This window comes from Panicum virgatum, chromosome 2K, assembly GCF_016808335.1.
Source record: "Panicum virgatum strain AP13 chromosome 2K, P.virgatum_v5, whole genome shotgun sequence".
NCBI classification, from domain to species: domain Eukaryota; kingdom Viridiplantae; phylum Streptophyta; class Magnoliopsida; order Poales; family Poaceae; genus Panicum; species Panicum virgatum.
This window is the reverse complement of record NC_053137.1, coordinates 54,258,466-54,282,427: the sequence shown is the minus strand read 5'-3', so window position 1 is coordinate 54,282,427 and position 23,962 is coordinate 54,258,466. Positions and strand designations below refer to the sequence as shown.

At 46.0% G+C, this 23,962-nt stretch overlaps 1 long non-coding RNA gene and 1 pseudogene across 1 annotated transcript; both read right to left on the bottom strand.

Annotated features, from left to right (window-relative positions):
* Positions 1–1,128: 1,128 nt before the first annotated feature.
* LOC120685818 lies at positions 1,129–3,410 on the bottom strand (annotated as a pseudogene).
* Positions 3,411–20,763: 17,353 nt separating this feature from the next.
* Positions 20,764–23,538, bottom strand: LOC120685812. Its single transcript, XR_005679784.1, has 3 exons — positions 22,331–23,538; positions 22,115–22,249; positions 20,764–22,025 (listed from the first exon to the last, which is right to left on the bottom strand). It is a non-coding gene; the product is annotated as an uncharacterized LOC120685812 (long non-coding RNA).
* Between the last annotated feature and the right edge of the window lie 424 nt (positions 23,539–23,962).

Below are 23,962 nucleotides of genomic sequence, written 5' to 3'. Positions count from 1 at the left end.
AAGATCTACTCCACCTGAGCAAGAACATCGTTGACGATGTCAGGACAGATATTGAAGCAGGGGTTTTAATTTTTTCCAGTTCTTGTGAAATGAAATTCTACCACTTTTCTCTAGAAGTTCTTGGTTCAATGTAATTTATTTTACATTTAGGTGTTACTTGTAAAAAAAGTAGTATATTTGATCGTTAACTACTACCCATTAGTAAATACATGATATCGCAGCATTTTCTTTAGCTTGCTCTAGATGTCATCCGATTATATATATGAACACAATGCAAAGGCTTAGGCATCTTACGTGCACACATCTCTATGCACAATAGATTAAATTCAATTGGCTATACGATTCCAGGGATGATCACAAACATGAATTCTTACCTGCACATGGACTTTCTAAAAAAGGGCAAAGTGACTTGTTTTTTAGATAAATTTTGAATCATAGAATGAATTTTTGTTTTTGGGACGGAGGGCGTGCATATTTTATTTAAAGGTTAGGGTACTTCTTAGTTGATATAAAAAACGCGACCAGGGAAGACGGCAAGACCCTCCCACCATATTTCATTAAGAGGAAACAAACTGGCTTCCGGTCGCGAAAAAACCCCCGAACCCTAGCTGCGCCAGCGAGGAGGATTTTTCTTGAGCAGCACCTAGGATTCGAGCCCTGGGTGGGCGGGCTAACGGGCTGCATAGACAACTATATGCACTACCACTGAGCTACAAGCTCATCTGCACTTCTTAGTTGATATCATGATCTAAATGTAAAATTGCACCAGTTTGAATCCTTCATCCTATTAATATTCCTGAAAAAGCATCTTCAGCCAATTTTGTTTTGCAATGTGTGGCTTGTTTTTGGGATAAAATTTGTAATTCTCTTTTGATTTTACCTATTATGTAATGACACCTTTTCTAGCAAAATACTGAGACTATCAGACTTAGTTTTTCTAGCCTTCACTATGTCCGAACACTTCATTCATTGGAGGTGCGGCTCAACCGAACATATTTTTTCTACGTCTCTAAATTTGCCTCAACTAGCTTCATGCCCGTGCGTTGCCACGGGCGAAATAAAATTTCTAAAAAATATTAATTTTCATATAATGAAATATTTATAATGATATGTAATAATAAACAGATATAAAGACGATAAGTTGTCTCATAGGGATTTTGCATTAGGGGCATGTTGTTCCATTATCCCGTTCAGATTAGCAAAATCCGATTCAATAGAAATAGATGTATGCTATGGGTTGCTACAGATAGTATAATATGTTCATTGCAATGCACAAAGCTATCCATTACTCTCTCAAAATGAGACAACCTTTAATAGTTGAAGACCCACATATTTTATCTGTACTCTGAGCTCCTGCATTTTACAGCTCCTGCATGTGTCTCCATCACTTTGATTACTCCAGGCACATGGTGGTCTGTACAAGCCATATCCCATGAGGAGGTACTCCATTGGTATAAGCATCGCATGTGGCTGCCCCTCCACGGATCCACAAGCTTGCACCTGTGAAGATATCAAACTTGGCATGTAAACCTCAAAAACAATTCGTGCAAAAAGCTCAAGTGTGGGCAAATAGATACCTCAAAAGAGCACTGTATCACCTATCAAGCTTTGCAGTCTTGTGAACAGCCTCAGCATGGAACTGGGAATTCTCACCAATAAAAATTAAAGGCTCTCTGTCAAATCTTTCTCCTTTACAGAATGGCAAAATATTGATTCCACCAACTCGGATATAAGCTGACAAACTCATCGATGGTTTGGGCAAACCGCCACACGTTCATGCACTGTCATTGATCTAGAAACTTTATGAATTAAGAGAAGAGACTTCAACATCATAAATTGAAACAAATACATGGTAGCTATAATGAAGGATGAAAAGGCTTAGTGCATACAATTTCTACAAGCCTGCACAATATCAGATTTAGGCTCAGTAGAGCATCCATGTAATCCCTGGGGATTAGAAATTGCAATAAAAAAGTTCAATTAACAGTTATGAAGCACCACATGATGTAAAATAAGCTCATCAGTTACCTACCGAAGTAGCGTTGCAGCAAAATATCCTTCACAACATTGCACATCCCATAATAATATAGCAAATTTGACATAACCTAATGATCTTTTTTATCAGTATAGCATCATCATTCTGCAGGGAAAAGGTTTACTGACACCTAAATATTGAAGGTACCTTGTTATAAAATCACTTTGACCATAACGGAGCTTTACATAGAGGTGAATGGAGGATATACAAGACATAGTACACGCTCCCTATAGTTTTACAGCAACCAAGAATGCTAGATTACTAAGCATTCACCAAAGCAGCAGTGACACCTAAGCACATAACAGAATCCAATCTGAAGAAAAGAAAATTAGTTACTTCACAGGTCTCAACTGAAATTATCTGAAACTAACACATTCTCAAAACATGAGAAGATCTTACCCAAAGATGAGAAATGAGAATGGTACCCACCAAATTATCTGAAACTAACACATTCTCAAAACATGAGAAGTTTAGACTACTCAAATTATCTCATAGAAATGAGAATGACACTCACCAAGCCTCCACCTTCATCATCATCCAAATCTCAGGTAGTTGCTCCACTAACTTGCACACCCGCTTGGTCTGTCACAGCTGAAACCTGGCCAATAGTTACTATAACGTCAGACAGCTAAACATTTATTTAAGTCCAGCTCCAGTAACTATGAAACACGATGTTTTACCTTTAATTACTCTTCCTGCAATATCAAGTTGCCCATTTAAACTCTGAGCCGCTTTTGCGTCTTCAAGGCGTGCAAACTAAATTATGAAAATACAAGTGGTGAGAATTAAATGCCAACAGAAAACAAAATAGCCTCCTATAGAAATACTTACCTGCACAAAACCAAATCCTTTGCATAGCCCAGTGAGTGGATCCAGTGGCAGCTGGACAAGCTCGACCTGTCCAAATGGTTCGAATACCTGGCAAGATTTAAATGATATGAATAATCAAGAGTCAAACTTACTCCAAGCACATAAAAGTTAGACAACAATATGTTTGACAAGGACGACAAAGATCTGTCGCAATTGCTCCTCATTGATGTTGGAGTGAAGATTCCCCAACATACAACTTCCTTGCTCCACCGGAAGCAGCTCCACTTGAAGAAGCAGTTGACTGAACTAAGTTCTTTTCAGCCTCTGAAGGCTTGACCATCACTTGTTGACCAAGAAGCAGCTGACCAGAAAGAGCTATCGCCATTGGAACAGACATAGCATCATATAATTCAATGTACCTGCATAATGTGAATAGCAGACAAAAATCACACTGGAGCCAAGAATTGATCGATCCCGTGGCTAACCTAGTTGCCAATGTAGTCCATGGCGCTAACGCTGATGGTGGAGACGTTGAGGTTCTGGAGGTACTTCGTAAGGCCTCTCCTCACTTAGACCATCAAGAAAATGACCATCTGCTTGCTCATGATCCTCACGAACGGCGACCGGTTCTTCTTGCACAGCGCACCACCGTGCCGTCAAGGTCCAGATCGAGGTCCGGGATCATTGGTAGGTTGTTGTCAAAACAGCGGCTGGTGTGGCCATCACCTGGGGCTCCCCTCGGACCACGCATCCATCGTTGTTGCCGCCGCCACGTGCCGACATCCCTCGAGGCGAAGCTGACCTCCTTTTATCTTTTGTCTAGCTACAGCTCCTGGGGGCCGGCGGCCGGTGCCTGAGATCGATACCTGTGCGGCAAGCGGCGGCAGCGTGGAGGTCCGCCGGGGAGGCCGGAGGCGTCCGCGACCCACCGGAGAGGCCAACATCGGCGCAAACTTTAAGCAGGCGGGGGGCGCACCCGCGTCCGGTGAGCAAGGACGAGGCCGGCAGCGCCTCACATCGATGACGAAGCGTGTGGAAGCCAGATGCGTCCGCGCAGGCGGAGATCCAGATGCGGCGCGTTGATGGCCGCGCGTTGGAGGAGCGGGCTTCCGATGGTGCGGGCTGCGGCTCGCGACCGGCGGAGCGACAGCGGGGACGGCGGGCGGGGACTGAGCGGCGGCGGCGCGGATGGGGAGGAGGGACGAGGGCGACAGGCGAGGGATGCCAGATGCGTCCGCGCATGCGGAGATCCAGATGCGGCGCGTTGATGGCCGCGCGTTGGAGGAGCGGGCTTCCGATGGTGCGGGGCTGTGGCTCGCGACCGGCGGAGCGACGGCTGGGACGGCGGGCGGGGACTGAGCGGCGGCAGCGCGGATGGGGAGGAGGGCCAAGGGCGACAGGCGAGGGAGGGCGAGGGCGGGGGCGGAGGCGGAGGCGGAGGACGGCGGATGGAGAGGAGGGGGTGGACGAGGGGAGGGGTGGATCGGACGGGAACGATGGTAGTACGGACGATCTGCCATCGTCCGAGGCAGGACGAAGCGGGGTGCGACGACGGGTCGCACGGGGGACGGACGACGTAAAAAAACGTCCCGCTTGCTGAATTTTTAGGAGTAGAGAAGAGATGATCGATGTGACCGCTTTGGAGAGGTGGAATCCACGTCTACGATGTTTTCATCAATGGAGGCGCAAACGCAAGCTTGCCCCTCAAGTTTGCACACCCTAACTATACTTTTACCATCTTTTTTTTTGAATTACACCAGGAGCACTGGTACATCATTTAAGAACTCGGTTAGAGCACCCACGCTGACCGCGCGCTCAAACGCAGGTGAGGCTACCTGGGTGGTCCCAGAATGCGCCTACTGAGCAACTCACACCCTAACACCCTAACACACACGCTCAGCCTCCCTCTGGGGAATTTTCCCCGGTGAGACGCGCGGGTTGTCCCCGACGGGGATCGAACCCGGGCGGGTGGGCTGCACACCGGCAGCGCTCACCACCCGAGCTAAGCTCGGTTCTCTACTTTTACCATCTGGCTATAAGCAAGTTTCACCTTGTTTTCGCATCAGTTCCTAGCTCACTGTACATACTTTAAATGTTGACGTCCTCCCGTTAACACCAAAAGGCAACAAATGCTGACCTTTGGCACCTATGTGATGTTGATTTTGAGCTGGTGGTATAGAGACATCGAGATGCATGTGAATCGGCCAAGTGGGGAAGCAAACATAATTAAGATCGATACATGTTGGGACATACCTACCCTATCCTTCGTTACAAGTGGTGTGGTATTAATAATTGGTATTGTGTACCTAGCTTCATTTCTGCTTAAGATTCGACTATGTATCAAGTCATGTCTGGAAAACAAATAAAAATTAGTAACTAGAAAAAAAAAGAATTGATACGGTCAACATAAATTTATCGACAACTCAACTCACTTATAAACTAAACTCTTTAATTATAGTCTAGCATAGAAAAAAAAAACTCCATTTGCAGCATGCGCTTCAGCTCGTATCAGCTGCGTCGGCATCTCAGGATTCAAAGGCGAGAATATTCTTTTTCATTCAACAACTAACTTTTTGTTTCTCAAAAAACAACCCGTGTAGTAGGGTTGTAACGGATCGTGACCCCAGTGCTTTCACCAACCAACTTGACCCTTGTATATTTTTAATTCAAAATTATATAAAAAGTGTCCGGTTCTTTTAGGATCTAGCTCTTAAGATTATCTAGATTGAAATTTATTTAGAGCTCTTTACCGCAACTAATACTAGGTCATGATGCCCTGCCAACTTTCTCCGAGCCTCTAAGTGGCACATACGCTACAGTGGCGGACCTAGGGATCGAAAGGACTCTGGGCCAAACCTAAGACAATTCTATTAACAACTCCGTTAGAAAAAGATAGCAACCACAACCGATCAAATTTGAACGGCTAGCTATGCGAATTGTGACTAGTTTATAGGCCATCCTCTTTTAATTGTTTGGTCTCTAGCACGTGCCGTCTATTTCTCTTTCTTCTCTTAGCAGTGGCCAACGCACAAAAGAACTTACGTTGCGATGTGCTAGCATTAGCTTGTTACTAGTCTATCAATTCGTGCTCCTATCTAATAATTATTTATCTCACACTCTATTTAATCAATTAAATATTCTAATCCAGTACTGCAAATATATATATTTATCATTATATAATTATAATAAATATGATGAGTTTAGTTACTAACAATTTTTTCTCACTTCGCATCACACCACCATATATGTTTGATATGTGTTTAATTGAAAATTTTGTTTGAGATATGTGAACAACATGAAAATTGGTATTCTTATCTCTTCTCTTATACATGAATATATAGTGACAAACACATTATGGTTAGTATGTTTATATAAATAAAAACATGAATAATTTATTAATAATGATAGCAATAGTAATTTAGAATTATATATTGATGCGCTTTAAAATTTATTATAATAACATAATTTTGATTCAGATTTGGGGTTCATTTTAACTTTTTATTATGTTATCATTGGATAATATATATGAAAATTTAGGGGGTTATTGATATTATTTTATAATTGCATAAGTGGGTAATTTACATGAAGATTAGGGGGTTACTTTAGATTATTTTCTATAATAGCAGAGGTGGGTAATTTAGATACATGTTTAGGGGATTATTTTAGTCTATTTTTATAATGGCAAAGATAGTTAATTTATTAAAAAGATAACAGACCCAATGGCTATTATGATTAGAGTTGCCGAATTGATGGCCAGATGTTTCTGATTTTTGTGAGAATTTGTAGGATTTCTCTATTTTTTTTAGACTGTCCACCTAGGATTCTAGGTGGCTTCGTTTGGAGGCTTCAAAAGGAACCTTCAATTAGTAATAGTAAGATTGCAGTTATGGCAAGGGAGCCCGGCTAGTGGCCAGGGTGGCCGGGCTTGGGTCCGCCGATGATAAGCTACTAGCTGACCTTGACGTGTGTTATCACTATTGGCACTAAAGATTTGAGTTTCCCCCACTTCTTCCAAGCATATACGAATGTTATTTATTACAATAATGACAAAATGTCTGATACAGCGGAAGCGAAGTACAAAATACGAATGAAGTTCTCCGAAGCTGAAGCAGGGCGCCACAGGGACGTCGACTGGGAGACGAAGCACCTAGAAGTCCTCGTAGTCCTGGTAGCGCTGGACGAACTCCCTCGTGTCGGCAGGAACTGAGCAGCAGTAGCGTAGCCAAGAGGAAAAAGTAGAGAAGAGGCAAGGGTGAGTACACAACTTGTACTCAACAAGTATAACACAAACTATGAGGCTCTAGGCTGGCTGACTCAACTGCATTAGCTTTTAAGTGTTGGCAAAATTTTATTAAAGCTATTTACTACGAGTTGATGAATTACCGTTAACCCGGTTACATAGTAATTAATCAGGATTAATTAAGAAACTACTGGGAACCAAACCGAAACCAAGCCACCAAGATAACCCCGAGAAGCACCTCCCTCGTCGGAAGGAGATAACTCCACTAATCAAAAGGAGGATCTGGGCCGCTCATAACCGTGAGCACGGCTAGTATACCAGTTTTATACTCTGCAGAGATTGCACATCTTTACCCACAAGTCGTGAGCTACGCCAGTTGTTCATCACACTTCCTTAGGTGAGATGACTAGCGACTCACTACGAGGCCTTTACAAAGAATCTCGTTGGTAAGGCGTAACCGCGAGAGTTAGGTCGGCGACGATGGGGCCCACCTCCAGGGGTACAAGCACAGGAGCGCAATCCAAGCACAGACCAAGCCGGAGGAGCAGGGACCATTGAAGCTTACTACTCTTGCCCCGCAGGTAAGTTACTCCAAACCAAAAAGATCTAATTATTACGCCAAGTCTATCCCATTCTAGCCTTGTGGTAGCGCTGTTGTCCCAGGTTGTCGCTCTATGAACCGGTCCTTATGGAGAGTGGCCAACCAAGCACTAAGCACCGTGCTGGCCCCCTAAACTATGTTTCTACAAAAACATCTTTTAACGAGACGTGAGCCACTCATCCACACAGAGGGCCACTCTCAGAATTAAGTTCAAGTAAACCATTAATCAAATTAATTAAAAAGGACCAAAGTGTGTTATAGCGCAGCAACCTAGCACAACTAACCAAAATGCAACACAAAGGTATATTTAAAGGATATAAACTGGCTAGGAAATCCTTAAAGGCATACAGAATTAAAATGCAGTATGAAATTGTATTTAAAGTGATAGGTTGTTCATGTTACACTTGCCTTCCTCGTACTGCTCTGGCTGCTGCTCAAACTGCTCCGAAGATGGCTGCTCCGGGTACTGGTACTGGGGCTCCTCAGATGGATCAACTTCTACTCACAAACACATGGCCAAAACAATGCACGATAATAAGCATACAAGCAAACTCTAACAAAAAGCTAAAGAACAGTACATCAATACATAAAAACAACAAGAAAAACTAAGTCTAAACTGTTCTACTCGTTACAACGATCGCGTGGATATAAAGAACGCTAAAAACGGAGCTAAAACACATTTTCTAGGCTAAAAACAAGTTCTAGGGGCTTATTTGTAAGAAAACTGAAGTTTCAGGGGCTTTTCTGCTAAAACCGAGGGCCTGGACGTAATTAAACATTAACTCCAGGGTCTAACTCGCAAAAAGGACTAAGCCTGGACGGCGGGTTCAAATTCTAGGAAGCTCAGGGGCTAAAGTGTTAAAAACTGGACCTGGATATAATTATTTTTCAACGCGCTAGGACTGCGGGTTGATATCTAGTAAACCGAGGGTCTCTTTAACAATTTTACCAAGCCGAACCGGTATCCTTGGATATGGGCCGTTGGATCGCGATCCAGCGGCTCAGGATGGCTCGGGCTTGGATCTAATCTGGTGCGTTGATTCGGGATCGGGCGGCCACGGGCGGTTGGGGTGCGGGCGGCGGCGGGTTCTCGCCGGAACAGAGTTCCGCGGCGGCGATCTCACCGGAGAAGACCAAGAAGGCGCCCCGGTGCATGGTTTGGCCTGGGATTTAGCCCAAACGCTCGAGAACGGCATGCGTGATGCACTGGAACGCTCGGAGAGGCGGTGCGGGACAGGGAGAGGGGTTCTCACCGGCGAGGGCGGCTCGGCGGCGGTGAAGTTCGCCGGCGGGTGGTGTGCTGACCTCGGGAGCGGGCTAAGGGCCTAATCAACTAGCGCCAAAGGAAACTCGGGGATCCAGGGTGCTCACCGAGGGCGCGGGGCGGACGGATTCGCGGCGCAGGGGACCGGCGGCGGGGGAGTTGAGCGGCGGCGCTCCGGTGACCAAATTGACGCAGGCGCGAACGGCGGTAGGGGCAGCGAGTCCGGGGGCGAACCTGGACCCAAGACGAAGCTTCAGCGGCGGAACTCGGTGGCGGGGGTGCGGCGGGGCTTTGGGACCACGGCGGCGCAGGGGGTGCAGGGGCTCGGCGCGGCGGAGCTGTGCGAGCGGGCGGAGCTAGGGCTTCGTGCGGCGGCTGTGAAGGGGAGGGCGGGTCCGCGGGGTCGTTTAAAGAGCCCGGACCGAGAATCTCGGCGTGCGGGATAGGGAGGAAGGGCTGCGGGGATCACGGCGAGGTCAGCGGATTCTGTTCCGCGAGCGCGTCGCGGGGAAGACGATGCTGGCAGGCTGGGCCCACGGGTCAGCGGCGGGGCGTGCTGCGAGCGGCTGAGCGGGCGACGCGGGCGAGCCGGGAGTGGGAGGGGGCCTGACGAGCGGGGCCCGGTGGCAGGCGGGTGATGGGCGCTGGCTTGGACTCAGGCGAGCGGACTGGGCTGGAGCGTCGGAGCGCGCGCGGGGCGACGCGGGCCGAGCGGGGTGCGGGCGGAGCGCTGGGCCGCGTGCTTGGGCCGAGCGAACTGGGCCGCCGGGAGCTGGGTCGGGCTGAGAGGGTTTTGGGTTTTCTGGGCGTTGGGCTTTCTATTTTCCTTTTCTATTTCCTATTCTTCTCATTTCTTAATCTAATTCAAACAAAGTTTGAATTCAAATATGGATTTGAATTCAAACTACACTCAAATAAAAGTATGCACCAGCATGAATGCAACACAAAAATTAAACCTATGATAAATTTTTAATTATTAAGGAACAAAATTGAATTAAATGCCATACTAAACACAATAAACCTTAGAAATTTAAATAAAGCCAATTAAATTTATTAATAAATGCTGAAATTTAAATTAGGGTGTTACAGGCTCCAACACCAACCAGGTAATCCATCTCTCTGAATTATCCTGAACGTTCTCCCCTTTTATATGCACACATACTCTGGTTGATTATAATCCTTTCTCTAGGACACAACTGAAGAAATCCTTAGCACTGGAAGCCCATCACAACAGAGAACCGCTGTTCATGAAGTCGATACTGGAACAACTGAAATCCCTGAACAGCAAGAAGCAACCATCGTCCAAGCAGAAATTCGCAGCGAAGAAACTGCAACAGATGATGTGACGATGGAAGCCCAACCCAGAATTCCCGAAGCTCTGATAGAGACGCGTGACGAACAAGCCGACATAGCCGATGCTACTGCCGCTGCCCCAATTGAGCTGATCACACTTGGATCGACCATTGCTTCTTCCTTACAACAGGTAACACTACAAGAGCCACTTCTAAATCAGCCGATAACTCCATTAATGCACTTTGCCCCCACACTAACTCCAATATTTTCACAGGGCTTTGATATTTCAGACTTGCTCTCCTTTGACCGGCAACAATGGGTCTGACTGCCCTTGGAGCAAAGGTACCAACTCCATAGCAATCGTCTAACCTGGCAGATCAGCTTCAACTCATCAAGGGTCTGCTCTCTGCTCCAATCAGTACCCTGGTCGATGACTCTAGAGAAATACAGAAAATCCTGGAGTAGATAGAATCCCAACTCCCAGAGTCACTTCAGGTCAAGCTTTGGCCAGTCGGCCATCTTTTCTTCTTTCGGGCAGAAGTGAAAGCAGCACAACAGAGAATAGATTTACATCATTCTCAAATCTCTCTGAAAGCTGACATTGCTCAGAAGTGCAAATTGCTCAACCAAAAGAAAGCAACTCTGGATGCTAAAGCTGACATCTCCGAGAGTACAAGGCGGCTAAACCTCCTGGAAAAGGAACTGATGGAACTAGAAGAAAAGGTCCGCACCACCCAAAGACTGATCCAAGAGGAGAAAGCCTCGATTGCAAACTCCAAGCAAGATGCCCAAGAAATGACCGAGCAGATACGGGCAGAGTCGATGGTGACACATCGGCTGCCTTGCATCTCATATATTTTTTTTGCTGGCCAACTCAACGTGTTGGCCTCTCTCACTTTTTTTTGCCTCTTTTTTTTACTGGCCAACTCAATGTGTTGGCCTATTACAATGCAGCCAGATGGATCTCACCGGCTCTTTGTTAGTCGCCTTCCCACATTCTCGGAAAATACTTCTTGAGGTGTTGGCCATTGGCAGCTATAGGAAACTTGACACCATCTAATTCTTCAAGCATGTATGCATTCCCAGGCAGGACCTGATTAACCTTGTACAGTCCATGCCAAGTAGGAGACCACTTACCATACTTCCTGTCTTTAGTTCCCAATGGTAGCACTGCCTCCCAAACTAGGTCTCCAACCTGGAATTCTTTCGGCTTGACCTTTTTGTTGTATGCACGAACAACTTTAGCCTTATTTTCTTTGATCTTCTCAAGTGACCAAAGTCTTAGCTTTGTAAGATCCTCCACATTATCGCTCATCAAGCCTGCATACTCTTCAGCCGATAGATCATTCTGAAACTCAACACGCCTCGATCCGGCCGTGATCTCCCATGGTAACACAATGTCTTGACCGTAGACCGGATGGTATGGTGACGTCTTGATGGATCCGTGACACGAAATATGATATGCCCACAAAGCCTCTGACAACACCTCATGCCAGCGCCTAGGATATTCATCAATCTTCCTTTTGATCAGTTTGATAAGGCTCCGGTTGGATGCTTCAGCCTGTCCATTAGCCTGGGCATAATATGGGGATGATCTGATCAGCTTGAACCCCATGTCATCGGCAAACTTTCTAAATTCCTCTGATATAAAGACCGATCATCCATCGGTCGTGATAGTCTGAGGGATCCCAAACCTATGAATGATGTGCTCTTTAACGAAATTGATCACATCTTTTGATGCCACCGACCTCATGGGTACCGCCTCCACCCATTTTGTGAAATAATCCGTGACAGCTAACACCCATTGGTGACCTTTGCTAGATGGCGGGTTAATCTGGCCAATCATATCCATGACCTAACCCCTGAACGACCATGGCTTAATGATAGGATTCATTACTGATGCCGGTACCATTTGAATTTTGCCGAATCTCTGACATGCCTGACATCCCTTGTAATATTTAAAGCAATCCTCAAGCATGGTAGGCCAGTAATATCCCGATCGTCTAATCAGCCATTTCATCTTGTGAGCTGATTGATGAGTACCGCAGGCTCCTTCATGAACCTCATGCAAGAGCCGATTCGACTCCGAAGGCCCTAAACATTTAAGCAGCAATCCTTTCAAAGTCCTGTAGAACATGTCGTCTCCTATCAGAACATACTTCATAGCTTTGAGTCTTATCCTTCTGGGTTCCCCCCGAGCCGAATCCTTCAAATAATTGAAGATATCGGCTCTCCAGTCTCCAGGTTCTACAAACTGAACCTCTACGTCGACTCCATCGGCTGTTTCCTTGTATCCAGAAGCCATCTGTGCCAAATCATTGGCTTCACTGTTCAAAGTCCTTCGTATCCAGTGGAAATTAATGTACCTGAATCGTGACATCAACTCACGACACTGCATCCATATTGGAAAAAGAGCCTCATTCTCACATTTATATTCTTTCGTGAGCTGAGAAATCACCAGCTTCGAATCCCCAAATATTTCCACTGTTTCTGCACCAGCTTCCAAGAGTAATTCCATTCCCTTGCGAACGGCCTCATACTCTACTAAATTATTGGTGCATGGAGTAGCCATCCTGATGGAAAAAGAATATGTCGCCCCACGAGGCGATCCCAACAGAATTCCTACGCCGCACCCATCATCACAAGCCGATCCGTCAAAGAACATGGCACAGACACGTACAAAAAGTGCAGATACATCAGTGTTGACTCTGTCTGCAATGAGATCCGCCAGTGCCTGCCCCTTGACTGCCTTTGTAGGTTGATATCGAATATCGAATTCTAACAATGCAAACATCCATTTCCCCAGTCGGCCTTTCAGAATAGGAGCCGACAACATATGCTTGATGACATCCGATTTACATATAACGATCGTCTCCGCCGAGAGCAAAATATGTCGAAGCTTTGTACATATGAAGAATAAACAAAGACAAAGCTTTTCGATCTCAGGATACCTGATCTCGGCGTCCAACATGCACCTGCTGAGGTAGAAGACAACCCTCTCCTGGTCGTCATATTTCTGAATCAGAACCGAGGCGATGGAAGTGTCACCCATGGACAGATACACATAGAAAGGCCTGTCCTGCCGTGGAGGAACCAAAACTGGAGGCTTCGACAAGTATTTCTTGATTTCGTCGAAAGCTTGTTGCTGCTCTGCCCCCAGTGAAATTCATCCTCGGACTTGATCTTCACCAGACCCATGAACGGTTCGATACGCCCAGACAGATTAGAGATAAATCGTCTGACAAAGTTGATTTTGCCGATGAACTTTTGTAACTCCTTCTTCATAGTAGGCGGCTTCATTGTCTTTACCGCCTCCTGACTCTTCAAGCCGATCTCGATTCCCCGCTCATGCACCAGGAATCCTAAGAACTGACCGGCTGACACGCCAAAGGCACATATCTTTGGGTTCATTTTGAGCCCAAACTTCCGAGTCCGTTCCAAAACTTTACGCAAATCTTCCAGATGCCCCCCAGCTGACATGGACTTGATCACGACATCATCAATGTAGATTTCTACCAGCTTGCCGATGAGATCATGAAAAATGTAATTCATGGTGTGTTAATACGTTGCACCGGCATTTTTCAATCCAAAGGTCATAACCAAGTACTCGAAAAAGTCAACCGCGCCTCGTACTCTGAATGCGGTCTTGCTTATGTCTTCTAGCCAAGTACTCGAAAATGTAATTCATGGTGCGTTGATACGTTGCTTATGGTTGTAGCCAGCGTTACCGTCCATAAAGCTCAGCATTTTGTGACCGGCAACGGCGTTGATCAATGTTTCTGCTACGGGCATCGGATATTCGTCCTTTGGCGTCGCTATGTTGAGGTCTCTGAAATCCACGCAGACTCTCCATCGGCCATCCTTCTTCTGTACAGGGACCACACTAGAGATCCATTCTGCGTATCTGCATGGCCTGATGAACCCTGCGTCCAATATCTTTTGCACCTCTTTCTTGACCTCCTCCAGGACTTCAGCCTTCATCTGCCTTGCTCGTTGTTGAAACAGCCGAAATCCTTTCTTAAGCGGGAGCCGATGTTCGACGATGCTTCTATCCAGACCAGGCATTTCAGTATAATCCCACGCGAAACAATCCCGGTATTCCCTCAACAGTGCTATCATCGGCTCACGCAGACTCGGGTCTAGCTTCTTGCTGATAAATGTTGGTCGCGGCTTATCCCCGGGACCAATATCAACTTCCTCCAAATCGTCAGCTGATGTAAACCCGTACCCCAACTTGCCGTCGCCTGTTAAATCGACTGCAGACGCAGGCGACTCGTTATCATCTGCCACGTCGACAGCAAACACGGGGAGATGACAAAAGAAAATTTTCGGCCGACCGCATGGGCCGGCCATTTCTATATTACTCCTTGAAACTGAATGCTCATTAACTGACTAGCTACCGGAGCAGACCATTGTTTGTACATAATGTAACAACTTTAACTCCAAACATATATTACTCATTTTTTGGGGCCGGTCGTTGGGACCGGCTTCTCTAATCTTGCTGGATTCCGTAGCTCGCCAGGATGTTTTTACTCTGTGATGTCAGTGGATAAGACCAGCCTCAGCCCGTTTTTTGTCGCTTCGATCCGATCACAATCTTCAAGCGCGATCCCTGAGATCGGCTCTTGCCCTTCCGCATCCCAGGCGTTCATGTCTGTGAGCGAAACCTTGCTGGAGTCATCTGCACGGACCACCTCCACTTCATCGCCATCCCACTGGACCAAACACTGGTGCATCGTGGAAGGAACACAACAATTGGCGTGAATACAATCCCTCCCAAGCAGCACTGTGTATGTACTCTTACTGTTTACGATGAAGAACGAGGTTGGGACGGTCTTACGACCAACTGTCAACTCCACATTGAGGACGCCCTGCGCCTCTGACGGCTGGCCATTGAAATCATTGAGCATCACATTGGTCTTGATAAGATCAGCAGCGGAACGACCCAATCGGCGCAGCACTGAGTATGGCATCAGATTGACTGCGGCGCCAGTGTCGACCAACATCCTGTTCACAGGCTTGCCATTGATGAGGCCCTTGAGATACAATCCCTTCAAGTGCTTGTAGCTTTTCTCCTTGGGCTTTTCGAAGATGATTGGCTGTGGGCCGAGATCCAGCTGCGCAATGGCCAATTCCTCCGATTGGGGCGCCCGAAACTCCGACGGGAGCACGAACACCATGTTCACATCAGCCGATGGCTTGTCATCGGCTCTTGGCTGCTTGGGGCGCCACTCCCTCCTTGGAGGGCGCCTTTCCACCCTTTGCGGGTGCCTGACTTGCTCTGCGAGATCCGGACGCGCTTTCATCAGCACGTCAAGGTACCTTGCCTCCGCCTCTTCTAGATTGCGTAGGCGCTGCACCCTGCGCTTCTGTGAGCGGCTGAGCCCGTTAGGACACCATCGTGGACGATGATACTTATCTTCCTCTTCTGGTTCAAGATCATCCCTAGATGGCCGCCTAACATGGTCGTCGTGACGTGTTCTGGGCCCCAAGCGTTGGAACACCGATGTCTCGCCCGGCTGGCGTCCCTGAGGCCTGCACTCCAAGCAATCATCAATAGTAGGTAATCGGCTCATGCCAGAATTCCAACAGTACCTGAAGAACAGGCAATGCTAGTGGTCGCGTATAGCCTGGCGCCTCCCCAGCATTCTCCCTGTGTGGTGCTCATACTCCTCCACTTCTGATTCAAACCGGCGGCACAACTTGTACTGATACTGGTACTTTTCTAGAAGCCGATTGGAAGCTGGGAGCTGATTGCGGATGTGACGCACTTGTTCTTCAATAACATGTTGCTGTTCCGACTCGTCTTCATACTGCGGCCGTTTGCCAGAAGCGGCCTCTCTCCTCTACTCGTCACGGCGGCGCATGGGTCCTGCCATGTTAATCTGGAATGCTAAGTTCTGGCCCTTGGGTCCGAAATCTGACAGCTCTACCACGTTAGCTTGTGGAAACGGTTGACTGTCCACCTTCATTGTGTGTTGGGACAGAATTAATCGGCCTTGCTCGATAGCCGATTGGATCTGCTGACGTAGCTCCTTGCAGTCATTTGTGGCATGGGTGAACGAGTGGTTCCACTTGCAGTACAGCCTCCCCTGCATCTCTTGCGTTGTTGGCAGCTTGTGATTCTCTGGGAGCTTCAACTGCTTCTCCTTGAGCAGTAAGTCGAATATCTGCTCTGCCTTGGCCACGTCAAAGTCAAAGCCCTTCACAAGCCCCTTCTGTTTGACCCACTTGCACGGGACGGGGTTTGCCCCCCGGGTCCACTCTGCCACAACCACTTCTTGTTTCTTGTCAGAATCATCGGAATCACCTGCTTGGGCCATATTGACATGGCGCTTAAATTTTTCCTGATACAGCTCAGGGTGATAGTGTTCATACGCCGTAAGCTTCTGCACCATGTGTGCCAGCGAGGTGAATTCCAACTGAAAAGCCAGATTCTTGATCGGCTTAGCGAGCCCCAGAACAGCCAAATCAACTGTCTCTTTCTCTATGATGCGCGATGAGTAGCATCGATTTTTAACTTCTCTTAAGCGTTGGACGTACTTAGACACACTTTCCCCTCGCTTCTGCTTGACTTGGGCGAGGTCAGCAATCCCGGCTTCAGCAGCTTCTGAATGATACTGGGTGTGAAACTGATCTTCCAGCTGCCTCCAAGTCCGGATCGAATCTGGGGGCAGTGATGTATACCATCCAAAGGCTGAACCCGTGAGAGACTGGGAGAAGAAATAGACCCTTAGGATCTGACACTGAGATCATCACAAGCTGCGTTAGGTATCGGCTCACGTGCTCGATAGAGTTGGCCCCTTCTGACCCGCTGAACTTGGTGAACTCTGAGAGCCGATACTTGGGTGACAACGGGATCAAGTCGTAATCACTTGGATACGGCTTAGAATAGCCGATCGCCTTTCTCTTGGGCAGGATGCCGAACTGGTCCCTTAGTATTGCACTGACCTGCTCCACTCTAAGAACTCCTGGGGCCGAGGGCTCAGCACTCGGCCCGGTAGCGTACTTCGCTAGCCATGCCTGCTTCTCTGCATCTGCTCCTGAAGCTCCAGTACCCACCAGATGTCCCGTGTGTGTTGGTTGATATTGTCAGGTATGTACACGCACGTGTAGCCGTGCGGGATCTCTTTGGGCGGCTCGCTCAGGAACTGTCCCTCCCCGGGGGCACCGCCGATCTTGTAGACGAGGTAGATCGGCGACCTCTGCGGTCCTGTTGTCGCGAGCGAGTACGATACTGGCGGCCTAGATTGCAACGCAGCTCCCCCCTAAGGCTCCCCAGGACTGGTCCTGATGGGGTGTACTGGTTCTTGATCACCACCTGGACAACACGATGTGCCACACGCTCGAGCTTTATAAGACGCAGGGCGTGCCACCTGACCTATACCCGATCAGGAAGGTGTGAACGTGCTTGCAACGATTTGTCTGCATACACAAACACGTGGAAACGTAAGTCCGAGCCGTGGTCGGCTCCCCGGGACGACTCTTGCATCGGCTTTTAAAAGCCGATCGAGTCCTGGTGTCAGATTGGATCTGCTTGTATCCGGATATTGATAAATAAAGCAAATAACTGTAAAGTTGCTTCAATTAAATCTAGTTAATCTAATCCACGATGGTAAAAGCTTCACTGCTAGATCGGAACATCCTACACGTAATTAGGCCTAACGAGCGTAATAAATAACTAAACCTTAACCAGAATAGAGGCCTAAGAATAAGCAAAAACCGATTCCCGGATCTATTCCCTGTTAAGACTAAGGCAAAGCATCTAATACGTCACCGGATCATCCAACCCGTTTGCAAGGCCTAACCTAGCAGATATTACGCCAATTCTTAAGTATAAGAACAAACTGTAACAGATTAGATCTACTAGATGGAAAAGAAGCAGGATGTTGTCTCCGTGCAACTAATTCTATGCAACAAGAATTAGCATAAGATTAAAACGTGGCTGCACAGAAACAACATGATATTTGTAGATGGCAAGCAACAAAAGCACGATGAATCTACTAAAAGTCATGCTACAAACATCAGGATAACTAGCACTACTCGCCATAAAAAAACGCTTCAGTACGAGTAATACCAAGGTAAAAGCAAGAACAACGCTGCCCTGATCGTAAGGAGCGATCATGGCAGCATGACGCTTACTTGGATGAAACCCTAGGAATAGGGGTGGCGGTGCGCCAAGAGTTGTTGATTGCAACTGTGATGAAGTTTTTTTTTTACAAATATCATAGGGTACATATTTATAGTCCGGAGATTTGGGAAACAATCTAAACTAATGTGTTCATATCGGACTCTATCTCTAACTCAATCTGAACTAAGTCTAAAGATACATGGCCCACATGACCCAAATGCTCACGCAGGAGCCGATTCGTAAACCTCCTTCAACTTCTTAATTAAGCCCAACTCACTCGCGGCCCATTAATTAACCTGTTAAATTATGGCGATAACAGACAGACCTACCCTATCCTTTGATCGAAGATTATGGAAAACGACGGTAATCCATACAAGTGGTACTGATTATTAGTAATAGTATTGAGTGTACCTAGCTTCATTTCTGCTTAAGATTCGACTATGAATTAAGTCAGGTCTGGACAACAAATTAAAAATTAGAATCACCTAACTAACAAAAAAATGAACTCATACGGTCAACGTGAGTTTATCGAGAGCTCAACTCACTCATAAACTAAACTCTTTAATTAGTCTAGAATATAAAAAAACTCCATTTGCAGCATGCGTGCTTCAGCTAGTATCAGCTGCGTCGGCGTCTCAGGATTCAAAGGCCACAATATTCTTTTTCATATTCAATAACTAGCTTTTTGTTTTTGAAAAGCAATACGTATGGGTCATGCTGCCCTGCCAACTTCCTCCACGACTCTAACTGGAACATTTCAGAGATTCAGAGTGCACCCAGTGGGAACCAACAGAAGGTAAGCAGTATTATTCTTCCTAGCTAGAACTAATGATAAGTACTAATAATTATCTGACCTTGACGAGTGCTGTCACTATTAGCACTAAAGATTTTTTTGAAAAATATTAGCACTAAAGATTTGAGAATGATAATAGCTGACCTTGATGAGAATCGTCCTCTCGCCACTACTAAAGGATAGGGCAAGAACTTGCGTGTCCGTTGTTGGATGAAAGCGCTGAAATGAACCAACGACGACTTTGGTCGGCAAGTAAGTAGGTAGATGACCAGGCATCAAGTTAACAACGGTGGGTAGTAGTCAAGGACAGAATTAACGCCAAAGTTTTCCCTTTTTTGATTGATGATCTGCCGGTGAATCGTATCATCACCGGAAGCCTTGGGGCTGCGCGGCCGTTGCCCGCCCCCCCCCCCCCCCCCCCCAATTAGGTCAGCCTCAATAGTAGTGTCATGGACATTAAATTTGCTGACATGACAGAGTCATTATAAAAAGTGAGGAGGAGTTTCATGGTATGTGAGAAAAATGTTATCACCATAACACCCCTCCGGCTCGGTTACCTAGTTCAGTCTTGGTAACCATGTGATGACGACACTCACCACTGAGACTGGCCTGGTAACAGATTATGGTCCCAGCAATGTACAAAATAGTGGGCTACGAAAATTAGCAGAGAACTCTTCTCAGCCGCTATAGCGCCGCTGTAGCCCGCTATTTAGTACAATGGTGTTATAGCTGCATTGGTCGAAAAACGCTATAGCGCGCTATTTTGTACATTGGGTCATAGTGGTCTCGCTATTCACAATCTAACTTGGCATGAGATTAGAGTTTAAATATTTTTAGTTCAAAATTATATAAGATTAGAGTTCGATTTTTTTAGTCCTGCTTTTAGATTATCTAGGGGAGGCATGAGCGGAATAAAATCACGGTGGAAGAAAGATTGAGATTCAGTGACGTACGGTACGTGACTTACAAGTCACTGACATGTGAGCCCCATCAATTTCGGACCCACACGTCAGTGACTTTGAGTGACGTATCGTACGTCACTGAATTCGCGTCCGCGGGAGAGAGGGGGCGGAGGTGCCACGGCGGCTCTCGACTGTTTGCCATTGGAATTGCTAAGGGAGAAAACTCATGGGAGGCAGGCCACGCGCCGATGGCGTCAATGGCCCATGGGCTATGGCAATGTTGGCCACGTATTGCTGGATTAATTGTTGGCTGACCGTGTTGGAGGTTGCGGCCCAAATCTTGTTTTTCCTTTCATCTTGTCTTTTCATTTTGCTTTCCCGGTACAATAATGGTACATGTTTTAGTCTGCTTTTAGATTGTTTAACAGTGAAACATAGTTATTCCACGATATATTTCAGATTTTATATAGTACTAGATTAGTGCCCGTGTGTTGCTACGGGTAAGAAAAAAATATTACAACAATACAAAGATCATTCACCAAACTAATGAATATTGTCTAATCATGGTAACATGTAACGTGAAAACAGTTAATTAAAATTTTTTTGTTAAGATAATTAACCAATAAAATCCAGTCCCGAATACATAACCAACAAAATCTATTTTATATCATTTTCTATGATGCGCCTAAGTTAATGTTAGCAGGAAGTAGTTTCCAAAATTCCTTTAAAAATATTCAATTACAATTTGAATTAATGAAATATGTATTAGATCATCAACGTTATGGGAGATATTATGGCAACGTGCCCTCACTCTTGGCTCTCTGCCACCAATACCAGTCACGGGATCTGCCTTTATGGCGTCATTTACGTTAATTAATGCTATGGAGTAAAGCTTTAGTGAAATATAATATCTGTGATGAAATGAACCAGATTAAGAATCATTGGCCGCGATCCATCAGTACCATTACCCAGTCCTTCAAATCAACGTCCATGGTGCCCAAATCTTTCGCGTCCTTGTCAGACTCCTCGCCGTCCAAGGTCCACTCCTTCCTCGCACCTCTCCTGCCACTCATTGGTGTGGCTGCGGCAGCGCTCCTTGTCATCATGGAGCCGTCACTACCAGCCATCGCCATCTGCCCCACGCGCCGCCGCTCCTGGTGTGCCACCATACCACCACCAGTGAGACACATTTTGTTGCTTCTGCGAATGAAAAAACAAAGTGATGGAACAGATGAAGATTACAAAAATAGAAATCAGCAAACTCCGTATAGATAATCTGAATTCTTGAACTGAGGCCTTCTTGCAACAATTTATGATGATAGCTCAAAGGCCTTTTTGATGGCATTATTGATATCTCGACAACATTTATGAAAACACAAAATCAGGTGACATATATCCTACAAGAGAATGATATTTTCCAGATAATTCTATTAAATATTTATAAAAATAATTTTGAGTATAGCATAACCAAACCTATGTCATCTCAATATTTTTGGAGAGAAGAAAATCATTTCAGGAATAGTTCATGCCAAGCTTCATAGCCTATATTTGAACAGGTCATTGTCCTCCAATTGCTGAACATATATAGTTATAGACCGATATAACTCAAGAGTTATGCACAAGAAAGAAAATAATAGGCACATCTGCACGTACTCTGGGCCTCTGGCCTTGGAATACAGTGAGAGTAACTACAGCATGAGTAGAATCTCATGAAGAACAGAGTAATAACACTTCTGAGTACGTTGCTAGTTGGACATCTTGTAATTTTGAAAATTGTCATCCCATAAAATCAAGTAACTTAATATATGCTTTCACACGATAGCTCATGCAGATGGAAAGGTTCCTCTAAATTGTGATATTAATAGGCTTAAAGATTAAAGATAACATCTAGCGTGCGTTTTCCACCCTTGTTGACTCCAAGATGCTGGCGAAAATAGCTATAATCCACACATGAACCTGCTCAAACAAACAAACAAAAAATGAAAGCACCATACCACACGTGATGAAATAATGATATATAGACAAATGATCACTATTATCATTACCTTATTTCTAGTCTCGTGCAGCTACGGGGCCATAAATTGAGGTTCATACCAGTAAGATCAATAGTCCTGCAGTGAGTGTTCGTTTTTCTGCACCTAAGTTAATGAAGCAGACCGTCGGTCCCTTTTCCGCTTAACCTGTACAGGATTAAGATGTAACTGTTTCAACCGCGAATGACATCACAATAATGGATAATCCAACTGCGTTAAGTGACTTACCGACGCGGGTATGTTCGTCAAATCACCGAATGGTTCCCTTGGCACGCCTTTCACCTTGCCTAAATTCATATTAGGAAACATTTAGGGTCTGGGCAAACAGAGTGTCAAATATCACAAAATTTATACAAACCGAGGCTGAAATTATGATCAAATAAAATAAAAACCAACTTAATATGAAAAATGAACAAATATATAGTGAATCTACAAGAAGGGAAACTGTCAGCGTAGCAAATACATTAAAAAATCAGAATGTAAATCTGCCCATGCTGTGAACCTGGATATTGTGATATTATCATCTCGCAAGTGACTGGCTCAAAACTTTGTCACCGTGCCATACAGTTGCCCTCATATTCACTGGTTCATTTTTTTTTACAATCCAGTCATATTTCAGCAGGCTTACGATAAGTTTTAACTTTGCAAAATGGCCAAATATTTACATTAAGGACCAGCTGAACATTCTAACGGAACCAGGCTTGAGGTTAGACCAAAACCAATTTAGGTGTATACTACCACTCCAATATTCAGTCATCACTTATGTTATGCTAACTGGAAGATATGTCTGTATAAAAAGGTCACAATCTTGCAGGGAAGAGAAGTGAATTGCACTGATTTAATAAAAAGAAACTATAGCAGATGCTCACTAAGCTAAGCATCATTCTGCTAGAAATCTGAACATGGGACTGCATACCGTTTTGCATTCCATTTCCCTTGAGATAACTGACAACACCCTGATCATGGCTGTGCTCCATCGTTTTGTAAAAGCATGTCCGCCAAGATACAATACAACCAGAACCACGAGAATTAAAGATACCTCCAGGGATCGTTCTTCGCAGGCCATGGTAGCCGGCGGCAGAGTGCAGCTAAATCGCCTGCGATGTAGGGCATAGGAGGGCTCGAGGAGTGGGGGAACAGAGCGAGGAGGTAGCGGGGGTTCCGTTTTACCAGTTACCCGCGTCGTGTTGCAGCCAAATATGTCGGATTTGAGGCGCAGGAGATCGGAAGGAGGCAGAGACCACCGGCGCAGGAGCCTTAGGGTGCCGGCGCAGGAGCCTTGCGGCGACGGCGATCAGCGATCGCCTCGGGCCAACGACGGAGGCAGAGACCGCCGGCGCAGGAGCCTCAGTGCGCCGGCGATCACCTCGGGTCAGTGGCGCAGGAGTCAATTGTAGTTGCCGTGGCTCCTTGATCACAGTTGCCGCGGAGCTAAGTCGTCGATGGAAGGGATGAGACGGCGGGTCGAGAATTGACCTAGTGTGTGAGAAACAAATCGATGGTGCCTGATGCATCTACGCAGGTATGCGGACGGCCAGAAACACCCAGTCGCGAGACGAAGCAGACGTCCAGGTTTAATCCCGATCAACGGGCCAAATCAAGGATTGATAGCGATGCAAATTAATCAACGGTGCGGATACGCAGGCGGCACACTGACGAGGGGGGAGGCGGACTGAGGGCGATGTACGAGTCGCCAATTGGGACTTTTTAGGAGTAGAGAAAAAAATATTTGAACATGGTATATTTTGTATTGGTTTATTGTTTTTTGTTATATTTTGATATCGTTCCACAATATGTTTTGGATTGATCAAGCAATTCAAATCTGTTGTTACGTGATATTCGTATGTTGATCTACATGTC